Source organism: Mastomys coucha, unplaced genomic scaffold, assembly GCF_008632895.1.
Source record: "Mastomys coucha isolate ucsf_1 unplaced genomic scaffold, UCSF_Mcou_1 pScaffold1, whole genome shotgun sequence".
In the NCBI taxonomy this organism is placed as follows: Eukaryota; Metazoa; Chordata; class Mammalia; order Rodentia; family Muridae; genus Mastomys; species Mastomys coucha.
The window spans coordinates 11,426,512-11,442,959 of record NW_022196891.1 but is presented as its reverse complement, the minus strand read 5'-3'; positions in this window follow the sequence as shown (position 1 = coordinate 11,442,959).

Here is a 16,448-nt window from a genome sequence, read left to right as displayed (position 1 = left end):
GGAAGAAGGCATTTATTTTGGCTAAGTTTCTAAGGGTAGTATTAGTTAGGTATTTACTGAGGTTCTGAGGAATAGAAGAGAAGAGAAAAGGAGAGAGGGGGGAGGGAGGATGTATATTTTTTATTAATTTCTTTATTTATACTTCAAATGTTATCCACTTTCCTTTTTTCCCCTCTGAACCCCCCCCATCCCACTCTCCCTTCCTCTGCTCACTAACCCACTGTGTCCCAATTCCCTGTCCTGGAATTCCCCCACATTGGTCCCAGGATGAAGAATGGAGCCTTCACAGGACCAAGGGCCTCTACCCTCATTGGTGTACTACAAGGCCATCCTCTGCTACATATGTGGCTGGAGCCACAACTCCTTCCATGTGTACTCTTTGGTTGGTGGTTCAGTCCCTAGGAGCTCTTGGTTACTGTTTGGTTCATATTGTTGTTCCTACTATGAGGATGGAAACCCCTCCAGCTCCTTGGGCCCTTTCTTTAGTTCCTCCATTGGGAACCCCGTACTCAGTCCAATGGATGGCTGTGAGCATCCACTTCTGTAAAGCAAAGCTGCTCAGGAGACTGAAATGCTCCTGTCAGTAAGCACTTGTTGGCGTCTACAATAGTGTCAGAGTTTGGTAACTGTATATGGGATGGATACCCAGGTGGGACAGTCTCTGGATGGCCTTTCCTTCAGTTTTAGCTCCACGCTTTGTCTCTGTATCTCTTCCCATGGGTATTATGATTCCCTTTCTAAGAAGGACTAAAGTATCCACACTTTGGTCTTCCTTCTTGAGCTTCATGTGGTCTGTGAATTGTATCTTGGGTATTCTGAACTTCTGGGCTAATATCCACTTATCAGTGAGTGCATACCATGTGTGTTCTTTTGTGATTGGGTTACCTCACTCAGGATGTTATTTTAAAGTTCCATCCATTTGCCTAAGAATTTCATGGATTCATTGTTTTTAATAGCTGAGTGGTACTTCAATCTGTAAATTGTCCATATTTTCTGTGTCCATTCCTCTGTTGTGGAACATCTGGGTTGTTTCCAGTTTCTGGCTATTATAAATCAGGCTGCTATGAACATAGTGGAGCATGTGTCCTTATTACATGTTGGAGCATCTTCTGGGTATATGTCCAAGAGTGGAATAGCTGGGTCCTCAGGTCGTACTATGTCCAATTTTCTGAGAAACCACTAAACTGATTTCAAGAGTGGTTGTACCAGCTTGTAATCCCACCAGCAATGGAGGAGTGTTCCTCTTTCTCCACATCTTTGCCAGCATCTGCTGTTACCTGAGCTTTTTATCTTACGCATTCTGATTGGTGTGAGGTGGAATCTCAGGGTCATTTTTATTTGGATTTCCTGATAAATAAGGATGTGGAGCATTTCTTTAGGTGCTTCTCAGCCATTCAGAATTTCTCAGTTGAGAATTCTTTGTTTAGCTCTGTACCCCATTTTTTAATAGGGTTATTTGGTTCTCTGGAGTCTAACTTCTTGAGTTCTTTGTATATATTAGATATTAGCCCTCTATCAGATATAGGATTGGTAAAGATCTTTTCCCAATTTGTTGGTTGCCATTTTGTTCTATTGACAGTGTCTTTTGCTTTACAGAAGCTTTGCAATTTTATGAAGTACCATTTGTCAATTCTTAATCTTAGAGCATTGTTGTTCTGTTCAGGAAATTTTGCCTTGTGCTCATGTGCTCGAGATTCCTTCCCATTTTTTTTCTACTAGTTTCAGTGTATCTGGTTTGATGTAGAGGTCCTTGATCCACGTGGACTTGATCTTTGTACAAGGAGATAGGAATGGATCGATTTGCATTCTTCTACATGCTAACTGCCAGTTGAACCAACACCATTTGTTGAAAATGTTGGTTTTTTTTTCCCCCATTGGATGGTTTTTAGCTCCTTTGTCAAAGATCAACTGACCATAGGTTTGTGGGTTCATTTCTGAGTCTTCAAGTCTTTTATATTGATCTACCTGCCTGTCACTATACCAGTACCATGCATTTATTTATTTATTTTTAATCACGATTGCTCTGTAGTACAACTTGAGGTCAGGGATAGTGATTTCCCCCAGAAGTTATTTTATTTTTGAGAATAGTTTTAGCTATCCTGAGTTTTTTTGTTATTCCAGATGAATTTGAAAATTGCTCTTTCTAAATGTATGAAGAATTGAGTTGGAATTTTGATGGCGATTGCTTTGAAGCTGTAGAGTGCTTTCAGTAAGATGGCCATTTTTACTATATTAATCCTGCCAATGTATGAGCATGGGAGATCTTTCCATCTTCTGAGATCTTCAATTTCTTTCTTCAGAGACTTGAAGTTCTTGTCATACTTGCTTAAAGTCACACCAAGATATTTTATATCATTTGTCACTATTGTGACAGTGTTGTGTCCCTAATTTCTTTATCTGTCTGTTTATCTTTTTAGTAGAGGAAGGGCACTGATTTATTTGAGTTAATTTTATATCTACCCACTTTGCTGAAGTTCTTTATCAGGTTTTGGAGTTCTCTGGTGGAATTTTTGGGGTCACTTAAGCATACTACTGTATCATCTTCAAATAGTGATATTTTGATTTCATCTTTTCCAATTTGTAGCCCTTTCACCTCCTTTTGTTTTCTATTTGCTCTGGCAAATACTATATTGAACAGGTAGGGAGAGAGTGAGTATATTGTTTGGTCATGCTTTTGATCCTGTTAATTCAACAATGACTTCCTCCCAATGGAGAAGCCAAGAATCTAGAACTTGCTCAGTCCACAAGGAAATTGAATATCTCAGATGCTCTTCAGTTGATGTTGTAAACCCAGAGAATTTTCTTTTAGCACCAATAAAGGAATGTCTCAGCTGCAGGATAGATCAACTTGCCAACAATAGAATATTATTTTTTCCTTCCTTCCATCCTTCCTTCCTTCCATCCTTCCTTCCTTCCACCCTCCCTCCTTCCTTCCCTCCCTCCTTCCCTCCCTCCCTCCTTCCCTCCCTCCCTCTTCTTTCTCTCTCTCTCTCTCTCTCTCTCTCTCTCTCTCTCTCTCTCTCTCTCTCTCTCTTTCCTTCTTTTTCAAGTATTTTATATAACCTGATCAGTGTCTGGCAATCATGACTCTTATAAAGATTTCTCATATCTAAAACTTGGCCATACTAATTAGCACAGTGCATGTCCCATAAGTAATATGAAGAAGGCTTTAATGATAACCATAGCAGAAGACTTTGTACCATGGGTAAGAAAATTGAGCTACTTTTTGATACAGATGTAATGCTAAGAAATGAACTGAAAGACTATAATGAGGAAAAAAGAAACAAGCTTGAGCTACAGTTTGAAATAAATTATCGGAATTTCTTCATGATTGACCCCTGACAGAAGGAAAAATGTATGTGCTTCATCTATAGACTTGTACAAGATGATGTGTGCACTATCTGTGCATTAAATGGTCAGTAATGGAAGATGAAAATCTGTTGGCTGACTAGGTGTGTTAAATGGTTTGAGAATGTATGATACCTATATATGCCTTCCACATAAGTAAACTCTGAGTTTGTTACTTCTACTACTCCACAGGTGACAAAAATAGGATCTGTCTTACACTAGAGAGCTATGGGGGGTAGAATGATGGATCAACTTTTGACTAAGTGTGATAACCTAAGCTTGATATATAAAGGATGGAAAGACAGAATCAACTTTCCTAAGTTATTCTCAACCCTTCACATGTATACTGTAACATGCATGCCCCATATGAATAAATAAAAGATCCATTTCTAAGTAGGTAGCTTGTCTTCCCTTTTCCACACTGTCAGAGCAGGGCAGTATGCAGAGCTCCCAGGGTCTTCTTTGAGTATTCTGGCTTTTGCTCTGAAGCCATTCTGATAAGACTCTTTAGAAAGTAATATGTTGAACAATTTCCAGAATAAATAGCTTCCCTGTGTTTGGAGTGGGGCCTCTGAGGAACAGCCTTGCTGATCAAGTGTTCATATCTGTAATCCAATTGAGTATAACTTCAAGAGAGTTTTATGAGCTGTTAAACTCTTTACATATAAAAAAAAATCCACAGTAACAACAGCAGTGATTTGTCAAAAGAGTTCAAGACATAATATGCTTAACATAACCTCCAAGGTGCATAAAAATTAAAAAGAGTTGTAAATATTGGCTTTTGTTTCATGAAATTTGGCAGCTGAGGTGAGTAAATATTGACAAGAGGAAAGTATATGAAGAAAAATAAGAATAGAAAAAAATAGCCTTAAGTGTTAATTTAATGTAATGTCTTCTTTGATTTACTTCACTTAGATTTTTTTTCTGGTTTTGTTCTATTCACTTTTATTTTTTAGAAGAATCCAACTTTATTATATATGTTTAATTTTCTGAAGAACTCTGAGACAATTTTAGTTGGATCTGAGTGCCTCAAAAATAGGACTAATCCCATAATGTCTGTCTGTCAGTGGCTGTGAGGACTAGAGTTGACATCCTGTAGTTACTCAATCCGAAAAGTTTGGTCCATCTTCACTTTGGCTCTGGAAGCCAGTAAGTTTTCTATGGAGCCACTGCTCTCCATCTGCAACGGAAGCTCTGGGTGGGGAGTGGGGATGAGTGAGCTCCTGCTGGTCCTGCCATCAGCCAAAGAAGAAGCAGCAGCAGCAATAGGACAAGTCTACTCCATTCCAGATGGAGACAGAGGAGCACAAAGGGACAGAGACATTCCTTCTGGAATCCCCATTTCGTCTGACCAAGATAATGCTGCTTATAATTTGGCTGGGCCTTCCAACCTAAAAAGCAATCAGAACAATTCATTAACAATTCACTGATTTCTAATCAGTGATTCTAATTTGTGGCCAGTTGGAATTAAATCAACATTCTTACAAACTTACTATGTTTGATATGGTGTTTTTTTTTGACAATCGGACAACCTCTACGGCCAACCTCACCATACAACAATGACGTCAGGCATCCTCTAGGGCCAGCCCTGCCTGGAGTCAATGGAGCCATTAGAAAACTCAGAAACCCAGAGGTTCCACATTCCCATTGTCTTTATTTTATCTCCCCCTTGAAATCTGATGCAGTTTGTTAGGAATTCCCTGCTCAGTTTCATCGCGACTGCAGATCTGCAGATTTGCATGTTTGCAGCCCTTCTCGCTGACCCCCAACCATGGGACCTCTTCTCTTGGCTGAGGTCTCTCTCTTTCCAAGGCACAGCCCCTTCCTTTTCTCCCAAAATCCCAGCACCAGGTAGCCTGTGTCTTCCAAGCATCTGCCTTGGTCTTTGAGATTTGACACATGATTTTCAACCCATTTGTACCAGTGTTCTATTATTACTTTCCATACAACCAGGACACCGCAAGTGGTAAAAGTAATAACCTTTTTTCTAGCCCATGGTCATCACATCCTCATTCACACTTCTAGCCTCCCTTCTGGGATGACTCCTGGAAAACCTCAAACCTCTAAATATGGTACCTGATTTAAAGGATTCTAGATTCAAATATGCTTGCAATCAGACTTGGGCTCAATATCAATGAGGTAACAATTCAAACTGGGTGCCTTATAGCATTTTTAATCCTATTTTTATAAGAGGTCTTTACACCTGTTGCAAGTGCTTCAGATAATGGAAGGTTTCTGACATGTAGTCTTTCTCCTATCTTCACTCCAAACCTTCTCTTTGTTCCTCCTGTTCTGAAACTCAGCTCCCCCTACCTATGAAATCGAAAATAGAGGAATCTTTACTATCCTTGAGGAAGCTAAAAGACTTCTTCCTTTCTGTCCCTGACAGGCTTCTGCAACCTCCTCTACTCCCACGGCTTCTTCAGTTTCCACTACTCCCTTGGCCTCTTTAACTTCTTCTCCTTGAACCCCCTTCTCCAGACCCCACCCCTTTCTCTATAGCTACAAGCCACACTAACAATTCCACACTAGGTTCTAGGATTTGGGGAGAAAAGGAAGGGGCTGTGCCTTGGAAAGAGAGAGATCTCACCCAAGAGAAGAGGTCCCATGGTTGGCAGTCAGTGAGAAGGGCTGGAAACATGCAAATCTGCAAATTTGCAGTCGCGATGAATCCACTACTTTCACCCTCCCTACATCTTTTAGTTCTACTTGCTGCTCTTGCTCTGCAGTCATCATGGCTCCTTCTACCCTCACCCAGCCAAACCCAAGTTCAGCTCTTCCTTTCCAGGAAGTCCCTGGGGTGGATGACCTCCAGTACATGTCCTCTGTTCAATAAGTTAGCATTCTCAGATAGAAAAAAAGACTGGGATCCTATAACTCTAACTCCTCCACCTTTATTAAAGAATTTCAATGCAGCTCTCACTCTTATAGCCTGACTTTTCATGATATATATAAGATTCTCAGTAGAAACCTGCTTCCTGAGAAGCACATGTGAGCTTGTCAGCAGGCTACAGCACATGCAGATGAGATACACTAAACCATTAAGCACGTTTAATAGGGTTTAGGCAGTGCCCAACTAGGTTCTCTAGAGGAATTATAATATCCCATATGGCATTTTAACTAGAGACCAATTTTCAGCTTGCCTTCTGGCCAGTCTTCATAAGGCTGCCCTTAAACCAGTAGATTATGAAAAACCTCAAGAGCTCATCCTTGATAAACATGAAAACCCAACTAAACTTTTAGAGGGCCTTAGAAAGGCCTTCTTACAATATACCAATCTAGACCCTGAAAACCCAGAAGTTAAACAGCTCCTGATTGTCTATTTCTTTTCTCAGTGCTACCCTAATATCAGGGCCAAGTTTAAACACTAGGACAAAGGAGACCTTTAACTCTTCATGCAGAATTTTTAGTAGCAACCTGTTAAGGTGTACCACGCAAGAGATGAAAGCACCTGCAAACAGAAAAACCAATACTGGCCAAGGCCGATCGACCAGCCCGTGTGACTGTGCAGGATCCCTGGTCTCAAAAAACACAGGAACCACAAGCTTCCTGCTTCAAATGTTGTCAGTAGGGTCATGGAGCATGGATCTGCCCTAATCCTCTCAACCCATGGAGACCATGTCCAAAATGACATCAAGAAGATCATTGTGCTACTGATTGCCTTCCTGTCACTCATGGCACAGGGGCATAACTCCCAAAACACCCTCAAGCTGATAACCTAGACTTGGCTGTGGATGATTGAAGAGGCCTGTGCTGCCCTGACCCAAACACTACCATTTCTAATAGGGAGGCCCAGGTGGTAATCCCAGTACTAGTGAGATTGATCTCCTTCCTTCTGGATACCAAGACCACTTACTCAGTCCTGTGCGAGTTTTGGAGAAGTACCAGTCATTTTCATTTCCTTATTGTCAGGGAAGAGAGACAGCCTTACTAATCTCACCAGACCCCACAATGGAGTTACAATTTTAGGGGTGTTCTCCTAAGGAGTGGTGCCAATGTGTACAGTGCCCTTATTGGGATTAGATATTCTAGCCAATGTGGGAGCCTCTATTTCTTTTGTTCGCCCCATTCATCTGAACTCAGAATTGCCAGCAGCTCCTCTCTTTCTTCTAGCTACCCATCCTACTGTCTGTAACATGTCATTTCCTTTTCAAACAACCCAGCTGTACCTCCAGAAGCTCTCTTTTGATAAACACCATTTCTTCTTTGTCATCCAATTATAGGACTCTACCTAGTACATCATCTTAGCTTAGTATCCTCTTTTTTTCCCAGAGACTCAGAGGACTTAAGACTATTATCTCTGTCCTCCTAAGAAAAAATGTGTAGCCTTGCTACTTATAATCCTTTTAACACCCTTAGACTTCTGGTGTAAACCCCAGTAGGACCCTTCTGCCTGGTTCAAGATATCTGGCTCCTTAATTCTGTAGTGGTTCTTGTCTACCCTATTTTACCTAACCCTTATATGCTTCTTTCCACTCTCCTCTCAAGGGCCTCTCATTGCTCAGTACTAGATCTGACGGAGACATTCTTTTCTATTCCTGTAGATGTCCAGACACAAAGTATCTTTGCTTTTACCTAGTCTGACCAACTCACCTGGACAGTCATACCTCAGTACTTCCAGGACATCACACACATATTTGGCCAGGCCCTGTCTTCTGTCTACAGTCTTTGTCCCTCCCCTAAATCTAAGATTCTCCTCTACAGTTCCTCTCCAAAAATTAGCCAAACAAATATCTCTGCAATTCTAAATTTCTTCATCCCTCAGGAAACCTACTTGGTGCCAACAATTATACCAACCCACAAATTAGATAGAAAATACCTAATGCAGTCTATAACAACCACCTCTACTAAAAAGGAGATTGAATTATTTCTGGAATAGCTAGCTTTTAATGGCCCTGGATTCTTTCCTTTTCTCTTTTCTCATCCCTTATATGAGGCAGCCCTAGTCTCTACCAGGAACCTCTTCTCAAACCTGTTACTAAGCCCTTTCCAGGGCTCCATTGGGAACTTCGTCAGGCCCCAGCCTTATATCTCCTAGCCCTAATGTGATTTTTCTCCCTCTATGTATCAGCAAAAGAGGGATATGCCCTCAGTGTCTTAGAACTTGGACCCCTTTTTTATATCAGTAGCATACTTGTCAAAAATTAAATCTAACTGTCCAGGGATGGATACCCGGCATAGATGCTTTAGCAGTTGCTGAGCTCCTTACTCAAGAATCCAAATCTAATCTTTGGGTCACCTATCACCATCTTCTACTCTCTTAACCTCTCCCAGCTCTTAACTTACTTAGGCTTACGAACTCTATCTGCGCCTAGGGTACTTTCCCTTCAGGTAGTACTAATAGAAGACTCTACACTTACTTTCCAATTATGCCTACCCTTTAATATTTCAAATCTTTTTCCACAACTAAATGCTGACCACTCTATCTCATTCCTGTACTGAAACCTTAGATGAAGTATTGCCCCATCCCTTACACATAAGTGTGGGCACATTGCCTCAGGCCATCTGGACATGGTATACAGAGGGCACCAACTTTTTACACAAATGAGCCCAAAGAGTTGGCTGTGCTATATGGTCAGATACAGAGGTTATTGATTCACTGGTCCTCCTTGCCCATAGCACTGATCAACAGGGTGAATTAATAGCTCTTACCTGTATATTTCATTTGGCATAGGGACAATTTATAAAACTCTACACAGACTCTAAATATGCCTTCAATATCCTCCTATTCAACACTGCTATCTGGAAACAAAGCTGGACACATTCAACAAAAGGAGGATCAATAACTGATACAGACCAAATTTTGGCCGTCCTTAAAGTCTTCCACCTCCCTACAGCAATTGAAATTGTCCACTGCCATTCGCTCCAAACAGATAACTTTATCATCTCTAAGGGATGCAATTGGGTTGATGATATTACTAGAGCTGTGGTCCTTGGGGGCCTAGACTTAGTTCACCCATCACAGTACATTCTTACAGTCCAACCCACTTCACACCTTTCACCCAGTGATACTCATCAGACTCTCTCCTATCTACACCAGCTGTTTGATCCTAACAGCCAAGCCTTATCTTACAGCTTACTCCTAAGGATTTGCATTTCTTAAAATCTATCACTGACTCTTGGAAAATCTGTCAGATATGTCCCTGGAACCAACTGGCAACTTGATTTTATGCATATGCTGATAGTAAAATGTTCTCTTTCATAGTAATCTCTAAGTCTTAGGTTCAGGAGTTGTGCCAGTTAGGAATGACCATGAAAACTAAATTTTGACTGCTTGTGGATTTTTGAAATGGCCCCTATCTGATACAAAGAAAGGTTTCTTTAAAAATTAATTGAGACTACATTTATCTGTAGGTAAAAGAATAAATGTTTAGAATGTAGTTAGATATTACTCTACTTTATTTAGCATAATTTAGTTTATTTAAAATTTTGATTTAGCAAAGCTGTGGTTGCAAATCTCAGATATTGATTACTTCATTAGTCCTGGGTAGTTGGCTTGGTATCTAGTACAAGGCATGATTTACTTTTAGTGAATGGATCTTGAGTACAATTAAAGGGCTGCTGGAAAATGCCTAATCATGCATGCCACTGATTTTCCCTTCGGGTTATTGTACAATGCTGAACATTGCTGTGACTCATATGCATAATAGCTATATAAGACCCTTGTTCGACTACCTCCTTTGGAAACTAGCATCAGATCAATGCTATGAAAACTAGCCCTCAGGGAAGAGGCAGTCAGGCCTGTTCAAGCTCAAGGGGCTCTGGTACCTGTGTCTGATATGCATTATATCTTCACCAATAGTGACTCATTTTCTACCACTTTAGAGGATAGGCCACAAAGGGCAATGGGAGTAACCTGTAATGTTTGGGCATTCTATTCTATTCTATCCTGACCAACAACTAAAAGAGAGCTTCTCATACCTGGTATTAGGATTTTATTTGATGGTCTTTGACTCTAAATGAGAAAAGTTCATTTAAACTATGTATTTAGACATAGACTTATATGCATAATGATTTTTTGGTAAGTGGTTAATAGTATGATTATGATTTTATCAGACTCTTATTGATACTTGACACTCATCTCTCATTCCTCTACATTTATCTACTTCTCCTCCTTAATTAGAATCCCCTCCTGCTTCTTCCATTTTCTCCACTAAATCACTTACCCTGTTATTTTCATCATTCCCCTTTATCTCTTTTGGTCCCTACAATTGTTCCTATTTGATTTTCTGGTTTCTTCACTTACTCTATAGTATGTACTCACATCTGAAAATTTAGAACTAGGAACCACACAGATCATGCAATGTTTATCATTCTGGGTCTGGGTTACCTCATTCATTATGCTCTTTTCTAGTTCCAGCTATTTCCCTGAAAATTTTAGGACTTAAGATTTTTCATTATACCTGAAGATTCTTTCATAATGTACATGTACTACACTTTTCTTATTCAATAATTCGTTAATGAACATTTAGGCTGTTTTCCTTTTCTAACTATTGTGAACACTGTAGCAATGAACAAGTATCTGAAAAATATAATATCAAATATGTTGAGTATTTCTCAAGAAATAGTATACTGGTTCATATGGTAGTTTTTTTATAGCCTTTGAGGTTTCTCAATAACTGGTTTTAGAGTGGCTATACCAGTTTATAGTTCTAAAAACAATGTGTACAACCTCCTTTTCCCCCACATCACCTCCTGTTCATTGTAAGACAAGGGTAAGATGAAATCTCAAAATTTTGACTGTCATTCCACTTATCAGTTATTGGCCTTAATTTTGGGACAAGTTGGAGATACACACACACACACACACACACACACACACACACACACATAGATGCATATTTATGCATATACATGTATACATGTATATATATAATAGATATGTATGTGTAGGCTAATAGATGAATATGAAAATATGACTACATAATTTTTCTTTTTCCTTTTTGATTAATTATTTTATTTACATTTCAAATGTTTTCCCTACTGAGTCTCCCCTCTGCAAAACCCCAACCCAATCCCTTATCCGCTTTGCCTCAAAGAGGGTGTTTATCCATCTAACCACCCACTCCTGCCTCATAACAAACCTCCACAACACCAAGCCCCTCCTATTGATGACAGATAAGGCAGTCCCTGCTACACACATAGCAGGAGCCATGGACTGACTCATGCATATTCTTTTGTTGGTGATTTAGTTCTTGTGAGCTCTGAGAGTTCCTGTTATTGTTCTTCCTTTGGGGTTACAATCCCTTTCAGCTCCTTCAGTCATTCCCCTAACTCTTCCCTTGGGTCTCCTGCCTGGAAGCACTTCTTTGCATCAGAAATAGTGTCAGGGTTTGATAGCTTCAGATGGGATGGGTCCCAAAGTTAGGCAGCCTCTGGATAGCCTTTCTTCTTTCACTCTCTGCTCCATTTTTTGTCCTTGCATATTCTATAGACAGGATCAATTATGGGTTAAAGGTTTTGAGCTGGGTGGATGGCTCCATCCTCAAATGGGGGCCATATCTATCTACTGGAAGTTATCTCTTTAGGTTCTATCTCCTTGCTGTTGAGTATTTCAGCTAATGTCATCTCCATTGGGCTAAAGGTGCCTCTCGAATCCCTAGCATCTTGGATTTTTCCAGTAGTTCCCACTATTCCCCACGCCCACACTGTTACATATTTATATTCATTCTCCTGGCTCTCTGGACTCTTCTCCTGTTTCTTCCACGCATGATACTCCCCTCACTCCTTTTTTCTCTCTCTCCACTTTACCAAATTCCTCCCTTCCTCTACCTCCCATGATTATTTAGTTCCCCCTTCAAAGTGGGATTGAAGAATCCACACTTTGGCCGCCCTTCTTGTTAAGCTTCGTATGATCTGTAAGTTGTATCAAGGGTATTCTGAGCCTTTTGGATAATATCCACTTATCAGTAAGTACCTACCACATATGTTCTTTGGGATCTGAGTGAATTCACACAGGATGATATTTTCTAGTTTCTTCCATTTGCCTGCAAAACTAATGAAGTCTTCATTTTTAATAGCTGATTAGTATTCCATTGTAATAAATGTACCACATTTTCTATATCCATTCTATCACTGAGGGACAGCTAGGTTGTTTCCAGCTTCTGGCTATTATAAATAAGACAGCTATGAACATAGTGGAGTACCTGTGTTTGTTATATGTTAGAGCATCTTTTGGGTATATGTCTAGTAGTTGTTTAGCTGGGTCTTCAGGTAGAACTATTTTTAATTTTCTGAGGGACTGCCAAATTGATTGCCAAAGTGCTTGTACCAGATTGCAATCCTAACAGCAATGCTTGGGTGTTTATCTTTCTGCACATACTCACCAGCATTTATTTTTGCCTGAGTTTTTGTTCTTAGCTATTCTGATTAGTGTAAGGTGGGTCAGGGTCATTTTGATTTGCATTTCCCTGACGACTAAAGATGTTGAACATTTCTTTAGGTGCTTCTTGACCTTTCAAGATTCCTTAGTTGAGAATTCTTTGTTTACCCTCTGTTCTCTTTTAAAATTGAGTTATTTGATTTTCTGTAGTATAGCCTCTTAAGTTCTTAGTATATTTTGAATATTAGCCCTCTATCAGATGTAGAGTTGTTAAAGGTTTTTTTTTACAATCTGTAGGTTCTTTTGTTCTATTGACAGTGTCCTTTGCCTTATAGAAGTTTTTTAGTTTCATGAGATCCCACTTGCTAATTGTTAATCTTAATGTATGAGATATGGGTATTCTATTCAGAAAAATTTCCCCTATGCCAATGTGTTTGAGGCTCTTTCCTACTTTCTCTTCTATTAGATTCATCATATATGTTTTTTCATGGATGTCCTTGATTATTTGTCAAACATCTAGTGACCATAGGTATGTGGGTTTGTTTCTGAGTCTTCAGTTCTATTCAGTTGATCTATGTGTCTGTCTTTCTACCAATACCATGTGGTTTTTACTGCTATTGCTCTGAAGTAAAATTAAGGTCAGGGATGGTGATTTCTCCAGAATTTCTTTTGCTGTAAAGAATTGTTTTTGCTATCCTGGGTATTTTCTTTTCCAGATGATATTAAGAATTTTTCTTTCTATGGCTCTGAACAACTAAGTTGGAATTTTGATGAGGATTGCATTAAATCTGTAGATTATTTTTCTTAAGATGGCCATTTGTACTATGTTAGTACTAATGGTCCATGAACATGGGAGATTGTTCCATCTTCTGAGGTCTTCTTCAATATCTTTCTACAAAGACTTAAAGTTCTTTCACTTAGTTAGTTAGAGTCACACCACGATAGATTATCTTATTTTTGAACATTGTGAAGGATATCATTTCCGTAATTTCTTTTTCAACAAGTTTTCCTCTGTAGAAAGGAATAACACTGAATTTTTTGATTTCTTTGAATCTTGTTTAGATGGTTTATCTGACATTGATTTGACATTGGTACCCAGTATCTGTCTAGAAAATCATCCACTCCATGTAGATTTTCCAGTTTCATTGAACATAGATTTTGTAGTAGGATCTCATCATTTTTTTTTAATTTCCTCAGATTCTGTTGTTATGTCTCCCCTTTCATTCTTGATTTTGTAAATTTGTATACTGTCTCTGTGCCCTCTAGTTAGTTTGACTAAGGGTTTATCTCTCTTGTTGATTTTCTCAGATGTGATGTTAAGTATCTAGTGTAGGATCTCTCCACTTTCTTTATGAAGGCACCCAGTGCTATGAATTTTCTTCTTAAGATCACTTACATTGTGTCCTATGAATTTGATTATGATGTGCCTTCATTCTTATTAAATTTTAGAAAGTCTTTATCTCTTTATTTCTTCTCTGACAAAGTTATCATTGTATAGATGTTCAACTTCTATGTGTATGTAGACTTTTTGATGTTTTTTGTTGTTATTGAAGAACAACCTTAGTCTGTAGTGATCTCATAGAATGCATAGGATTATTTCAATCTTCTTATATCTGTTGTTGAGACTTGTTTTACATCAGATTATATGCTCAATTTTGGAGAAGGTACAAATGTAAGACTCTGTCGAGCCTTAGCTTACGGGGACCCTCTGAGTGAACCATGTGAAGCCAGATTCTATGCAAAAAGGAAGAGGAATTTATTGTTCCAGTTCACTAGGATCATCCCAGACCCAAAGGCGAGGTGGCTACCATACACAGCTCATTCAGTGATCTTTTATACAGTTTTCAGGGCAGCAGCCATTAGATAAATTGTGATTGTCCAAACAGTGAACAATGTGACTTTTTAAATGAATTGATCTTTAAGGAATGAGGTGACAAAAACTTCCCTTGTCTGAAGGTGGGCCAAAGTCTGTCCTGCGGAATAGTCCCCATTTGCAGGTCTGTTCCCACCCTGTGGTCTGAGGAATGTTAATTAGCCTCTTCTTTATGGATGGGCAAGTGTTCCATGACCTTCCCAGAGTTTGTGAGCTGACCTTTTCACCATGAGGTACTGAGAAGAAGTTACATTCTTTTGTTCTAGGGTAAAATATTCTCTAGATATCTGTTAAATCCACTTGGTTCATATCTTCTGTTAATTTTACTCTGTCTCTCTTTATTTGCTGTTTCCATGATCTGTCCATTGGTGAGAGTAGGGTGTTGAAGTATTGTGTGAAGTTCAATGTGTGTTTTGAGTTTTAGTAACATTTCTTTTGTAAATTTGGGTACCCTTGGATTTGGGGCTTAGATGTTCAAAATTAACAGATCATCTTGGTGGATATTTCCTTTGGTGAGGAAAATGTGTCCTTCCCTATTGCTTTTGAAAACTTTTGATTTAAAGTCTATTTTACTGGACATTAAAATGGCTACTTCAGCTTGTTTCTTGGGATCATTTGCTTGGGAATTTTGTTCCAGCCTTTTATACTAAGATAATGTCTGTTTCTGAGGTCTATTTCCTGTATGGAGCAATCTACTGGGTCCTATGTATGTATCCAGTATGTTAGCCCAGGTTATTTTATTGGGGAACTGAGTACATTGATGTTGAGAAATATTAAAGAGATGTGATTATTGATTTTTGTGATTTTTATTGTTAGAGATGGTATTATGTTTGTGCAGTTCTCTTCTGTTGGGTTTGTTGTGAGATGATTAATTTCTTGATTTTTATTGGGTGTAGTTTCCCTCCTTGTGCTAGAGTTTTCCTTTTTGTTTTTACTAAACATTTTTGTTCTTTTTCAGACTTTAAATTATATGACCAACTGAAGAGCATATACCTCACAGGTTGAATAAGATTAAAACTTGCAGCTGAGTCTTCTTTTTATAGTTAAAACAATTTGCTTGTTGCTAAAATCTAGCTAAGAGATTAGACTATTTGCCCTGGGTCAAGTCAAGTCCCTGCTAATTAAAGCCTTTATTTTCAGTCAACAGTGAGGTCCTAGTCTTAAGCAGACTGCTTGTAACCTGATTGACTGATGCATATCTTTGCCTTTGCTACTCCTATTAGCTCCCATTCACTTGATGCCCATTCTTGCCTTTGTTCCTCTTCTTTATATTGTATTCTTTTAACAGTGAATAACCTCTCACCCCTATAAATAGTTTATTTCTCATATAAAAAGAACTTCAAGAAACCAGGGAGCCAGTTCTCAAAAACACCAATTTAGAGGAGACATCCAGCCTCTCTGCCCAGAGTGCTTTCAAATGCAGCTTGAAGATGCACTAAATCCTTCTCTCTCTTTTTCTTCATCCCAGATTTAACAAAATGTAGATACCTAGAGCTATACATACCCTTGGAAGATTGCTTTTAATGTGTTCCAGAGTTCTGATTGTGTTGTGTTTTCATTTTTATTTAGTTTCAGAGAACTTTCGTTCTTTGTCTCAACTAATCATTGACTGATGAGTTCTTTACACAAACGTTTACTAGAAATTTGATTTGCTGTAAATTTTTAGTTTTATTACGCCATGGTCAGATTTCAATCTTTGTGATTTGGTGAAGATTTGGTTTATGTCCTAGGATACAGACTATTTAGAATAGTTTTCAAGTGCTGGTATGTAGAAGATATATTCTTTAGGGTTTGATTGAAATATTGAAATTTCAGTGGGTATCTAATTAGCCCATATGTTTATGATGGTATTTATTTTTGATGTTTCTCTCTGTTTTTGTCTTGATGATCTTTTTTTTTTTTTTT